Here is a 14678-nt window from a genome sequence, read left to right as displayed (position 1 = left end):
AAAAAGTGGTATTGGAGTTCTTTATTCCTTTTTCTTCATCACCCTCCAGACTTACTGGGTAGATGCGAGATGAGTAATTTGGTAGACTGTGTGTGCTGGAACTGTAGAAAAGGAAGCTTCCCTTCCAGGTAAAACGTTCTGATGTGAACGTGGCAGACCCAAACATGCTTCTGACACCGAATAGCAAAGTGAGTATGCTTATCACACCAGGCTGTGCCGATGGAAGGCCTTTGCCATGTGGAGGGCGGCAATAGGGGATCATTTTTATTATTTCCAGTGTTCTGTTCCTGATAACTCTTTGAATTAGTTCGGATTTTATAAAAGACATTTGCTCATGAATTTGACTTTGGCTCTCATACAAAATGATAACCTGATCTGTGCTCTGTAGAGTCTTCCTGTGCCTTTTAGACACCTAGAATACCATCTAGGGCTTTTTATACCATAGCGATATTCCTAAGGGAAATTGATATCTAATTTGGTGAGGCTTGACTTGAGAAACCAACAGAAATGGCTAGAAATAACACTGGGAACCTAAGTCATTTCTAGCTGGAGCTGGTTTTTCTGTGGGAGTGCACATGAGTTCCAAAGAAGATAGTCTTACTAATCGCTCAGAAATGGTTATCCACGTTCCCCTGGTACAAGCCCACATGAGCAACTCTACCATCCTTTCTGTAGCCGGTCGGCCAGCACCTAGCCAGGTCTGAGCTTTAAAATGCAGGACACTTGGGAGGAAAACCCCCCTAACCCACCTCCGTTTTGAGGAGTCGGGTGGTTGTGCCTGATGGATGTTCAGGACACCCATTTGGGTTCGTCCAGAGCCTAGCAGGAAACTGTGACTCGGTGACGGTCGCCTGGGAAGGCGCTCCGTAGTCACACGTTTAACCTTTGGCCACGAAGGAAGGGTCGGCCAGAGAGGAGCCTCCTGTGGGCCCTAATTTTTATGAAAAGAAGTCTCCAGGGAAACACAGCCCTGTGGCTCTTGGCCTGAGTCTGACAGCTGCCAGGCTTATTAAAGAACTGACCACAGAGAACCAGCGGGCGGCTGGGAACACAAGAGACTGTGTTCTGCTTTTCCATCGTGCGCGAGGTCAGCTGTCAATTAATAGAACTTCGCTGCGAGTCAGAGAACTGAGCCACAAAAGGTCTTTCAGGAAATGTTCATAATGTGGGATTACTCTGATCCTTATTGTGTTGGTTGAAAAATGGAACAATGGCTTGTTCATAACCCATTGTTCAGCAGGAAGAAATGTAGAGATGGGAATTGCTAGGTAAGTAAATAGCAGAGTGAATGTGACAAAATTTGTGGTAAAAATAAATGTGAACCCTTAAAAAAAATAACTGCTGTTATTGTCCTTGTTCTGACTTTGAAGTAATACCTTCCAGTGTAGCCCTTGGGCCAAATCCAGCCTGGCTTCTGTTTCTATAAATAAAGTTTTATTAGAACACAGGCACTGTGTTGTATATGGCTGCTTATTGTATATGGCTGCTTCCTGCTACAGTGGCAGAGCTGAATAGTTGCAACAGACACAGTAAGATCCACAGTACCTAAAGAATTTACCATCTCTCCCTGTACAGAAAAAGTGTTCATTTCTATTCTAGAACATAGCCACTCAAAGCAGGCTTGGTGATTCATTGGCACATGAAAGTCTGAGAAGTAATGGCCTAGGGCATTCTTTATCTGGGGCTTCGGTGATCAGACTCTGTGAAGTTATAGACACAGTTCTGTTTGTGTGCTTATGTGTGTTTTTCTGCGTCTCTACCTTCTCAGACATGGAGGGATCTGGACCCTTCATCACTTTTTCAAAATCGTTTGTAACCCTCCAAAACTGAGAATCATTAGGCTGGAAAAGGGAGGCCTTGACTCGGAATTCATGGATTCATGTTTGCAGTGATAGAAAAAAGATCTTACTACTTCACATTAAGAAAAGTCAGGCCCAGCTGGTGCTTCTTTCTTTGTTTATTCTTCAGTAAAGAATGGAAGATTTGCAGCACAGCCCAGCTGTGGGCTATGACATTGTATAACTATTATTAATGGATAGGGGATTATTTCATGGATATTGGTTCCTTGAGCCCTAATAGCTATTGTCATATCACATTGTGGTTCGGAAGATATTTATTACCTGACTCTCCCACCTTGGAAAAATGAAAGCTCTAAGGGCCAAAATTATAGGCCTTCGTAGTGACTTTTTATGGATACCCACTAGAAATCACTGCTAGTTAGCCTGACAATGTTATTAAACATCCATCATGTAGAGAAACCTGTAGGAATTTCTATAAGGCAGAAGATGGAATCTAAAATGGACTGAGGCTGACTGCTGATCGCCTTTCCTATGAATGGCTGCTTCACGTGCTCTGTGCGTCTTCTTCACCCTTAATCAGGCTCCTGCAGTAGGTATTAGGGCCGGAAGACTTACAAGTCATCTCAAGGTTACCTGGACAGACACGTGCTTCCAGGGATGGAAGCTGTGCAGATCAGTAGGGGGAGGAGTAACAGTGATTTAGAAAACAGGTGTCAGAGGTAGAAAAAGGAAAGAAGCTCAGAACTATCTGAGGAGCACTGACCTTGGATCCAAAATATTACCGTCACAAACCAGAAAGATACTTTGCTTCACAATTGAAATTTCTTTTTTTTAATCCATTAGAGATTAATGTAGGTTAAGTGTTAGGCGGCACTCAGTCGTGTCTGACTCTTTGCTACCACAGGGACTGTAGCCTGCCAGGCTCCACTGTCCGTAAAGTTCTCCAGGCAAGAATACTAGAGTGGGTAGCCATTCCCTTCTTCAGGGGAATCCTCCTGACCCAGGGATCGAGCCTGGGTCTCCTGCATTGCAGGCAGATTCTTTACCTTCTGAGTCACGAGGGAAGCCCCTAATGTAGGTTTAAGGTAGATCATAATTAAGAATTTAAATACTTTTTGGTGCTGAAACCAAAAACGAGGGTTGAAGCAAACAGGTGGCTGAGATGCTGGATTCTGGAAGCTGGAATGGAGTTGTGTTCAGTGCAAGCCTGGCTCTCGGGCTGCCTGGGACCCAGAGACTCTGCAAGTTCGCCTGTGAAGTCAAGGAGTTAGAAGCAAACAGTGTATGCCTAGGAGCGAGACCAAGGCCGACTCATCAGGTGGAACCAGGCGGCTCCTGACCCAGGAGTGTGAGGCTCTGGAAGAGCAGGGGGAGCTGTGAGGGACAGGACCCCACTTTGTAGAGTAAGGCCCTCAGGGTTGTGGGTTACAGAGAAAAGACAGACCAGTTCAGGCTGCAGGATTCCAGGAGGCTTCACTGATTCTAAGGATTTTCTGCTTCATAGGAGCGAAGCTTTGAGCACTGAAGGAGAGCTCTGAGTTACATATATTTTCTAGGTGTGTCTACTTACAGGCCCCAGAGCAGAGACACCCAGTGGCCATGAGCACACCTATTAGCCAAGTCTTGGTTTCTAAACGCCATTCTGGGCCTGGGGGAGGGGAAATATAAGATGCCTAAGACACCTTTTTGTGCCAGGAAGTAAGGAAGTGCTCAAAGAGTGGTGGGGTCATTGCCAAAGGACAGAGCAGTCAGGTTGAAGAAGCTCCCAATAGCCAAACCTGGGTCATTTTCAGCATCAAAATAAATATAGCAGTGATGGATCACAATTCAATGAGTAACATAATGTCAGTGAATCCACACTAATATGAACAAAATAAATAAGGAAAATGAGACATTCTATTAAAGATAGATAATACTGATAAATGTAGAATAAAAGGTAGAATTAACAGTCATCATTGGTAATCATCATGTAATGGTTAATTCAGGAAATAAATGTTAAAGTAAAAACAAAATCAGCCAGTTAAAGCTTGATAAGGAACCCGATTTACATAGCTTCAGGCTATCTCTCCACAAAATAGTTGTTAAATACAGAAGAAGGAGGGATTAAAGAGTAACTTTACTTTGGAGAAACCTGGGAGACACAAGTGATCAGGTAACGATAATAAAATCACTTGCTAAGATAGAAGGAGAAAATGATAGTATTGCTTCTGTAATATCTCGCCTCTCCCCACCAAAAATATATAACCTGAATCTCTTCCTGAGAAAACATCAGACAAACTCCCAGGTGGGCCCTAGTGATAAAGAACCTGCCTGCCAATGATATAGGAGATATAGGAGACACGGGTTCGATCCCTAGGTCAGGAAGATTCCCCAGAGAAGGACATGGCAACCCACTCCAGTATTCTTGCCTGGAGAATCCCATGGACAGAGGAGCCTGGTGGGTTACAGTCCATGGGGTCTCAAAGAATTGGACATGACTTTTGTTTGTTTTGTGCTACAAAATATAATGGATGGTAATTTTCAGATTGTCAAGGTTATAAAGGAAAGGGAAGACTGAAGAAATCTTCCAGATGGAAGAAGAATAAAGAAACATGACAAGTAAATACAGCCTGTGACTCTGGGTCCTACCCTTTTGTATTATTGAGACAGTTGATGAAATGTGGGTATGGTCTGTGGTAGTGTATCAGTGTTAATTTCCTGATGTCAGTGGTCCTGCTGCAGTGAATTAGGACATACGTTGAGTACACGAGGGTAGTGGGACCTCTGGTCTGAAACTTGCAGGTGATTTAGGGGAGGGGGAAGTTATTTGGTATTCTGCAACAAGGTGGATAATCATTATGTTTATTGAAGTTGTAAGATGGCAAAGGTCAGCTTGGATCGCAGATGGATGAAAGGTTGAGGGTGGCAGCTTGTGTTGTCTTTATCACAAAGGCATATTCCAGTGGGGACGAGAACGAAGGAGTAAATGGGAGAAACTGTCGGTGGAGGATCTAGGAGCATCAACCTGTGAAAGGCTGTAACAAGGCAGGTGTGCTCCAGGAGGGAGTCGGTGGGAGGCGAGGAGTTGAGTCACGAGAAAAGGGTGGATTAAGACTGACGGGTCTGGATGCAGAGTGAAAGCAGGGGCCTCGGGTGGGGCTTTGAGCAGAGTCTGGGCACCAGTCCGCATGCTGTCCCTCACTGCGCCCTCCAGGGCCGTCCTCGGTGGTGGTGGCTCTTCCAGCCCGTCCTTGCCGTGGCTGTTACAGATGTCGGGACCCTCTCTGGCAGTGGGTAGATGCTCTGCAGCCAGGTTGGACAGAAGAAGTGGTTTGCCGGGCACTTCAGAAGGATTACAGCAGTTTATTCTGGAAAGAGAGGTTGATTTAAGCTCACACTGAGATATGTTTCATTTAATCTCAGTTCTCTGAGGTTGATTTCTGTTAACACTAATGAAAATCTGGCTGGCTCCAAGTACAGGCTGAAATGGGGGGATTTAAGTGTTACTCCTCTGCCTTTGGTTAGGGGGCTGATCTTTAGAGTCCTTTCGGTGATTGCCGCTCCGGTCCCTTGAACATGTCGAGGAAGCAAAAAGTCACACGAGGCTGAAATTGACGGTATAGGGTTGCTTGCATTTCGTGTTAACTTAATTCGCTGAAGATGTGGATGCCTAGCGTGTGCTTAAATGCTGGGGTTAACACATAAAGAACATGCACCCCCTGCTCTAGAGGCCCCAGAGTTTGGGGAAGAGCTGTGAGTGAACATGTAGTTTTAATGCTTCATGGGAAGGATCTTATGAGGGGCTGACAAAGAGCTGAGGGACTGAGGTGGAGATAGCCTCCGAGTTTGCAGAGGTTGTGAAGAGAAACCTTCACGGCTGGAGGACCAGCGTGTATGTTTCCTCAAAGGGAGGCACAGAGGCGCGAACCAGGAGTTGGAGGGCGTCCCGGAGCCTGGGGGTGGGGGGAGATGTGATTAACGGGGCTGGATGGAAGGACCCTGCGGGCCAGCCCTGAGGAGTCTCGAGGGAAAGAGTGCATTTGGGCACTGTGAGCTCGGAGCTACTCTAGACCCTTTGCCTGGCAAAATAGAAGCTTGATCAAGATGGGCACCAAGTTCAGTGGGTGAGTTTGCTCTGGATGCCGCAATGAGAAGCGCAGATTTGGGTGGCTTGAGATTTATTTTCTCACAGTTTGGGAGGCCAAAAGTCCAAGTCAGACTGTCCACAGGGTGGGTTGCTCCAGAGGATTCTCTCCTTGGCTTGTAGATGACCATCTTTCCCTGTGTTTTCAGGTGGTCTCCAAGGTACCTGCTCGTCCCTCGTCCCCCGATCTTATAAGGGCATCGTCACACTGGATTAGGGCCACCCTAGTGGGCTCATTTTACCTGAATCACCTCTTTGAAGACTCTCCAAACACAGCCACACTCTGAGGTGCTGAGGTGCATTCAAGACTTTAATGTTTGGATCTTGGTGGAGTTCAGTCAAGGAGTTTTATTTTTGTGGATCACCATGCTAATTTCTAAAGGGCGATTGGCAGCCTTTCTAGAAGTGTGAGAGACTTGCTGTAGCTATATCGAGGCTTTCTCTCACCTATAATCTTAGAAATAAAAGGACTAACTAAACAGGTGGAATGGGATGCGTTTAACGTTTCACCGTATTTGCAGCGTCATGACACTTCAACCCAGCATGTGTAAGGACATTCTCCTGCACAATCACAATCACCGCACTCAAGAGATTCTCCATTAATTTGGCAATGTCATTAAATATACAGTCCATGTTCAACAACATCTTATCACCATAGCATTCCCGCCACCTCAGTCCTGGATCACATCAAGGTTCAGGCGTTGTATTTAATGACCGCATCTTCTTAGTCTCTTGTAATCTGTTACAGAATGGTCTCCTTGCCCCCTCCCCACCCTTTTTTTGCCTTTCTATGGCATTGACAGTTCTGAGGAGCCCATACCAGCCCTACATATCTTGCACCCTCGTGGTGAAATTCAAGATGACATTTTGGTTCAGTTCAGTTCAGTCACTCGGTCGTGTCCAACTCTTTGTGGCCCCATGGACTGCAACACTCCAGGCCTCCTGTCCATCTAGACCCTGATGCGGGATTGAAGGCGGGAGGAGAGGGGGATGACAGAGGATGAGATGGTTGGATGGCATCACCAACTAAATGGACATGAGTTTGAGTAAACTCCGGGAGCTGGTGACATTTTGATATTAACAATATTCCATTGCGTCACCACTGAAGGACCGTGTGCCGAATTAGATCTTTGGTTAAAGGTGCTGGCTGCCCAATCTGCATTGTAAGGGTGACTTTTTACCGTTTAATGAGCAATCCGTGCGCTGATTCTTTGAGGCAAGTAAATATCCTGTCTTTCAACAACCTTTCACCCAGTGATTTTTAGTATCTGTTGATGGACTTTGCCTAAATCAGTCACTGTGCTGGAGATGGGAAAATGGTGTTCTTTAGGTTTAATCAATTGCTTTTTCATCTATAAAGTAGCACTCATAAAACAACAGTCTTCCTCCCTAACTCCTCTCGTTCCCTTCTCTTTCTGGTTTTTTTTTTTCCGTGTGAGTGTCACTGTGAAGTCACGGATCACTTTATAACTCAGTGTCTTGTAAAGTGTTGCTTTGTCTTAGGCGTCTTGGACTGCCGTAACAGAATACCATAGGCTGGGTGGCGTGAACCGCAAACGATTGCTTCTCTCACTCTGGACGCAGGGAAGGTCGCGGTCAAGGGCTGGGGGGGAAGGTCGCGGTCAAGGGCTGGGGGGGAAGGTCGCGGTCAAGGGCTGGGGGGAAGGTTGCGGTCAAGGGCTGGGCAGGCTCATTTCCTGGTGAGCGCTCTTCCCGGCTCCCTGACGTCTGCTTTCTCGCTGTCTTCACTCGGGGGAGAGAGCGCTCTAGCACCTTCCTCTTCTTAGAAAGGACTGATCCCATCATGAGGGCTCCACCCTTACAACCTCATCTCAACCTGATCACCCCCAACGGCCCCACCTTCAAGCACCATCCCCTTGGGTTTAGAGCTTCAGTTTCAGGGAGACACGAACATTCAGATGGTCGTTCTTTCCCTTGTTCAGATGTTGCCAGGTTTGCGGCAGTTTGAGCACCTTCAGGCTAACCCTTGTGGCTTCTGACACACCCCCGTCACTCTTACTGGATGGCACTGTGGGATGATCCCAGCTCACACTTTGTATTTTCTCTGCCCTGGACCTGAAATCAGCCATTTCCTAAGGATTTCAGGTTCTGTTTAGTGAGAAATAGTATTTAGAAACCAAGATCTAGGATTGAAGCATGCTTATTGTTACTGGACTGTCATTGTTTCCAGATTTTTACAGTGGACAAAACTTAGAAATACATATATACTATTTTAAATTGTGACTGTATGCCTATGGTTCCAATTTATATTCAGCACAACTGATTCCTTTTTACCTTCCCTGGTTTCAGTAATTTTTATATCCCCTTTTCCTACAGTGTGAAAATCTTCTTTCCTAACAACAGCAATATAATTGCTTATTTGTTTTAGCATGTAGTATGTACAAAATAGTTTCAGAATTACTACTACACTGGCACCAATACCAACAACAAACCAATTAAGTACAGTTCAAAATTGCTTGACAGGTGTCACCACCATTATTATTATTATTACTAGTAAAGAATGTACCCTATTAAGTGCCAAGTGTTTATGTTCAACAGTTACTGCATGTGGCTGTGCTGTCCCTCTGAGATCCCCCTTGTTTCTGTTTATATTTATTTTAGGGTTGACTTTCACCCCCATCTTCGATTTGATTATTTTGAGGGCTGTGTAAAATGTTTACGTGACCTAAGAGTCACAGCCGTACAAAAGATACACTGAGCAGCTGCAGCCCCGTGCAGTTTCTCTCCGTTGCCACCTGTCCCCTTACTGATGACCATATACATTGATGCATTTATTCTTTTGTTAATTCGTGTAGAAATAAGCAAGCAAATAAGCAATAAAAAGTATATTTTTACTCTCCTTCTTAATATTTCACCTTGCTTTCTTTTCACTTCATCCAAAGCAGTTCATAGCGTCTTTCCCCTTCTTCTGTATGGGCACATGGTCTCACTGGGGGACAGACACCAATCAGTTTCCATGAATGGGAATTTAGGTGACTTTTCCCCCAGCATATTGGCGCTGCAGATAATGATGAAATGAACATTTTAGAGGTATATTTTCAGAGTGAATATTTAAAAGTGGAAATACTGGGTTGAAGGTAAAGTCACAGGTAGCTTTATAGATAGTGACACACTCCCCTCCTACTGATTTGTTGTCTCAAGAGCAGTGTTAAAGAGCGCCTGTTTGGGGGTAGATGACTAGAGCCCTTTTCAGGAAGAACAAGGAACTGTCAGCCGCTGTCCGTCCTTAGTGGACGCACAGTCGCGCAGGGAGCTGTTGCAGATGCTTACCCCAGAACCACACACCCCAGAAGTTCATTTGCTCAGCCTCCCATGGACATTGTGAGGCAGAGATTTAAATTATCTTGTCGAAGTACAAGTTTAACGTCCAAGTTCAGTTACCAACACAGTAGGTCTGTTCTTCAGCAGACTCACCATTCTCACCATCTGGGAAGAGAAAATGCAAGCCTACTGTTGATGGGTGAATCTAACATGTTCGTGGTTTCTGAACTGCCTACACATACTGGTGACCATGTATCCTTAATTTTTCAAAAATGACCTGATTTCAATTAGGTTTCATTCATTCTACAAGCATTTATTGAGCACTCACTGAACGCCAGCAATTGCCTAGATACCAAGGAAAGAATATAAGATCAGGTCCTATCTTAGGGTATTCATTCCGGTTGGAGGAGAGGCAGGTAAAGGAGAGGCCATTGAACCCCTCAGCTGGCCAAATACGGGGTGTGTGTAGATTCCTGCCCTTGAGGAACTCCCTTTCCAGTGGGGCAGACACAAGTAAATAAAATATGATCATTATAAAAAGGGCTCCTTAGAGAACGCAGCAAGAGCATCTAACCCAGGTGGAAAGATGCGGTGAGGCTTCTTGGAGTTGGTGGTGGACGTTTGGGCTGAGTGTTGCCCTACTGAAAGAGGGAGGGACAGCACCCCAAGCTAGGAGAACAATGTGTGTGCAAAAGCTCAGCAGTGAGAGAGGAATTAGCTTTTAGAGAAACGCAAGTGCCTCTGAGTGGCTGGAGTGTGGGCTTCAAGCCAGGCACTACAGAAAGAAGATTGGATACGTACCCACAGGCCGCATCATCTGCTCCAGTGCCTGGCGCATAGTGGGTGTTAAATAAATCATTGGATGGCTGAGCGCACGAATGATGACTTGCTGATTTGTGGAACGGAGCAGTTTTGCATGAGTGTTTTGCTAACCACATTCAAGATAAAAGGAGTTGGTGTTCCCAGTGTATTTGATATTTTATCTTGTGGATAAAGTTGATTATTTTTTTAATGCAGATGGCAGTCAGATTTTGAAAGTAGCCATGATTGGAAAGGGTCACCTGGATGATGTATTGCCCCATTCTGGATTGATGGACAGAAAGAAAAATCTCTTCAAATTGTTTTCACAATGTTCCTGTCTCTTTATCTGCTTATTATAATCCAGCTTCGGGGATAGATGGCATTTTAAAAATGCATGGTCCTTTTGGCCCCAAGAGCCCATCAGCTAAAGAAAAACAAATGGGCTAGACTCACAGACAGCGCTTGTGTTCAGTGGTGTCAGCTGTGCAATGGCTTCCTCAGGAAATCGTGTTGTGTCCGAGTCTGGATCTGCAGTCTCATTGATATTCCACTAGACTGGACAATGAGCAGTTGCAACAGTTCAAGCGACCATTTGAAGGACAGGAGTTCTGGTGGAAGCTGGATTGAGTTTGCAGCTATAGCAGTGGGTCCCTGTGACTAACCTTACATTTGAATTTTCTTAAAGCTTTGCTCCCTCTTCCCTCCTTTTGACATAGGTTAAATTTGACCTTCTTTTAACTTACTCGGTGTTTTGAGAGCATTAGAGAATTATTTTCTGAAATAGACTGACTGTCTCAATAAACCAATGTAATCTGATTCCCATGACCTACATCAGCTAATGGCTAGTGAGACGTCCATTTTCATTTAAATCTGTATTTGTTGTTTTATTCCTATTATTATTATGTCTCTATGAAAAATGTCATAATATGCATAAAGCAAGGAAACAGCTATTTTCTCTGTTGGTAAACGTCATTGAGTTTAGTAGAAGAAGCATAGAACCAGGAACAGAAGGAAGCTGGATACCACTGTGTAACTGGCATAAAGATTTGAAATATGCTTAACCATTTCTTCTGCTTTGAAAGAATATCTTGAATTAAGCAGATATAGATTTACTGTGTTATTAAAGGTACTCATAAGAGCAGACTAACAAAAGCTCAGCAATGTGAAGCATAGAAAGTTACCACTTGGTGGTTGAAAACAAATGCTTGAAAACCAGGCAGGACCTAACATAGGTGGGCTCCATAGAGAGCTGGCTTCTAAAATCCTATCAGTTTTATTTTCTGGTCTGAAAGACTCCATTTTAATTTGCTTTCTACTTACTAAATGAATGCTTATTAAATCAGACTGTTTGAAACTCAAAGATAGAGTTTTGGTAATTTTAAAAATATTAGCTTCCTGTTCTTAGATACATTTTATGAATGTTCTAAGAAAGATAAGTTATAGAGAATTTTTTCTTAAATGAAACTGGAACTCTTATAGTAAGTTATTGGTAGATTAAATAGACTTGATGTAACAGGGTAGTGTCAGCCCATGACTATTTGGTAAATGTAATATTTTCCTTAGTGAATTGGGCTAGTTGTTTTCACCAAATAAAACTCATCAATTACTTTATTTAACTGAGCTGCTAGCTTTGGAAAATAAGTATTCTGTACTATAAAGGTTCATTGTTTTATGTTTTAAGTAGTTTTGATTAGGTAATATGTCTATACATGTGTGAAAAGTGAATGCATTAGTTGCTCAATCATGTCCAACTCTTTGTGACCCCATGAATGTAGCCCACCAGGCTCCTCTGTCCATGGGATTCTCCAGGCAGGAACACTGGAACGGGTTGCCGTGCTCTTCTCTAGGGATCTCCCCGACCCAAGGATCAAACCCAGGTCTCTCCTGCGTTGCAGGCAGACTTTTTACCATCTGAGCCAACAGGGAAGCTAGCTTTGGAAAATAAGTATTCTTTCCTGTAAAGATACTTAGTTTTATGTTTTAAGTAGTTTTAGTTAAGTATTATGTCTATACATATGTACTTAACACAAAAAAATCCACATATTGTGACTAACACTACCAACTTCCCTACTTACTCAAATGCAAAATACTCTAGGATGACTTTCAGTTCAGTTCAGTTCAGTTCAGTCGCTCAGTCGTGTCCGACTCTTTGCGACCCCATGAATCACAGCACTCCAGGCCTCCCTGTCCATCACCAACTCCTGGAGTTCACTCAAACTCACGTCCATCGAGTCGGTGATGCCATCCAGCCATCTCATTCTCTGTCGTCCCCTTCTCTTCCTGCCCCCAATCCTTCCCAGCATCCAAAAAAATATGATAAGGGTATTGCAAAAGGCATTGGTAGAAATTGTTTTTAAGTGTTGGCCATTACTGGTTAACTCAGATGTTGTGACTATCAGTTGTTTAAAAATCTGGCCTAAACATTTTACTTACCCTAGAATCGAATGTATTTGATGTGATGGAGAAAAATTGCAGTAATTCTGTAACAAAACCAGTTTGACTTAAGAATTGTCTGTCTCTGTTAGTTTCCACAAAATGGATTGGATCTTATGTGACCTATATATATATATAAATATCCTAACAGATGATGACACATATATATTGCAATACATATGTGCTATATTTAGAAAATGTATTTATATTCTTAAAAGGTTACATAATTTTCAAAAAGGTTTTAGAAGTAAATTGTTCCTTATTTGACGACGAGGCCTCTAAGCTTTAATATTTAACAAGAATTTTTGTTAATTTCAGAAGTCATTTACATGTCAAGTTTTAAAATAAAATGAATTATTGCTTTTATCTGACACAGAGATTGTATTTTACAGTGTTTTTTGCTTTGAAGGTACTTGGGGAGAGTAGGGGGTGAACACCATGTCCTAAATTGCTAATTTTTTTTCCTCACAGCCAGCTTAAATGCTTTGTGCACTATCTTGGGTATAAAGGTTTGGGTCATTCATAACCTCACATTTCAGTTTGCCCCTCCTTGGAAAGTTGAATTGTTTTAGTTGAGATCAAATGAGAATGAGTGAGAGTAGGTGTGCCCTTTAATGCTGTGTCATTTATAAAGAAGTGCCCACCATCTAAGGTTGCACCATCTAAAGACCTGTCTGTTTACAGAGGAGCAAGGAGCTCTGATGAATAAATAAGAAAGGGAGAGAGGCTGAATCCAGCATTTCCCTGTGTCTATTTTATAATCACAGCCTGGTGTTGAGTGAGAAAGGAATTTACAAGGCAAGGAATGGCTGTGGGCCCAGAGACAGTCCTTATTTGACAATGTGATGACCTAGTGATCATTTTGGCCCCGCATACCCCCTTACGGGCATTTGACTGTAGCTTTTCAAAGGTGAAAAGAATGGGAATACTGTTAAGGTTTAATCTCTATAAACTTAAACATTTGTGATTCACTGTTCTCCCTTGCCTCCATTTTTTCTAGAGGGCCTATTAATGAAAATACCTATTTCTTTGTTGTCTAATAATTGACTTGGTGAAATATAACTTCATATAAATAAAAGTATGTGGTAAAGCTAGTTTCCCAATAGTTGTCTGAGTGTCCCATGGAAGGCAGGACTCCAGTGCTTAGCCTCAAAATGTAGAGAGTACTGGCCGTCTCTGTGGCCCCAGCCCCAGCCAGCCCGCGGCATTTCGGCAGAGCCGCGCTCCTCAGAGGCGCTGCCTGCATCGGCGGTCTGAGCCAGACGCCGGGCCGCTTCCCCTCGTCCCTCCCTTGCTCTCCCGTGCCCTCCTCTCGCACTGTCAGTCAGTCTGTCCGTCCGTCCGTCCAGCCGCTCAGGCGCGTCCGGCTCTCCGCGACCCCACGAACCACAGCACGCCAGGCCTCCCTGTCCATCACCAGCTCCCGGCGTTCACTCAAACTCACATCCTTCGAGTCGGTGATGTGGTCCAGCCGTCTCATCCTCTGTCGTCCCCGCCTCCTCCCGCCCCCAGTCCCTCCCAGCAGCAGAGTCTCTTCCAGTGAGTCAGCTCTTCGCATGAGGTCACTGTACTGCTATCCTATCTCCAAGTCCTCTTCATTTCGCTCTTCCCTTTTCTTCCATCCCCACAGCTTTCATTCCAGCCTTGCCTATCCTTTTCTTTCAGCTGAACTGCCAATTCATCCCCACTGCTGGGAAGCTTAAAAAATAAATAAATAAAAACAGTTGAATATTACTCAGCCATAAAAAGGACAAATTCTGAAACTTGCTTTAATTTAACATGGATGGACCTTGAACACATGCTTAGTGAAATAGACCAGACCCAAAAGACAAGCATTACGTGATTCCCCTTACATGAGGTCCTACCTAGATAGGTAGTTCCTTGGAACAAAATGCAGAAGAGAGGCTCCAGGCGCTTGGGGAATAGGAAGGTAGGGAGTTCCTGTTTAATGGCTATAGGGTTTCTATTTGGGATAATGAATATGTTCTGGAAATAGATCATGGAGATGCATCACCTCTATCAATGTACTCGATATTGTGAATGTACTTCATGTTATATTCTTTAAAATAGCTCAACATAATAATAATAACGCAGTTATGGTTGGGAAACCTCTCTCCCTGAAGCTGAAGCTCCAATACTTTGGCCACCTGATGGGAAGAACTGACTCACTGGAAAAGACCCTGATGCTGGGAAAGATTGAAGGTGGGAGGAGAAGGGGACGACAGAGAATGAGATGGCTG

General features: G+C 43.9%; 1 protein-coding gene across 3 annotated transcripts in view; it reads left to right on the top strand.

Moving 5' to 3' along the window:
* Window positions 1–14678, top strand: part of RNF152 (ring finger protein 152) — a 76622-nt gene that overhangs the window by 41114 nt on the left and 20830 nt on the right. The window lies entirely within an intron of this gene.

Source organism: Moschus berezovskii, chromosome 28 (assembly GCF_049115385.1).
Source record: "Moschus berezovskii isolate FMDL1 chromosome 28, NW_MosBer_1.0, whole genome shotgun sequence".
Taxonomy (NCBI): domain Eukaryota; kingdom Metazoa; phylum Chordata; class Mammalia; order Artiodactyla; family Moschidae; genus Moschus; species Moschus berezovskii.
This window is presented reverse-complemented; position numbering and strand designations above follow the sequence as displayed.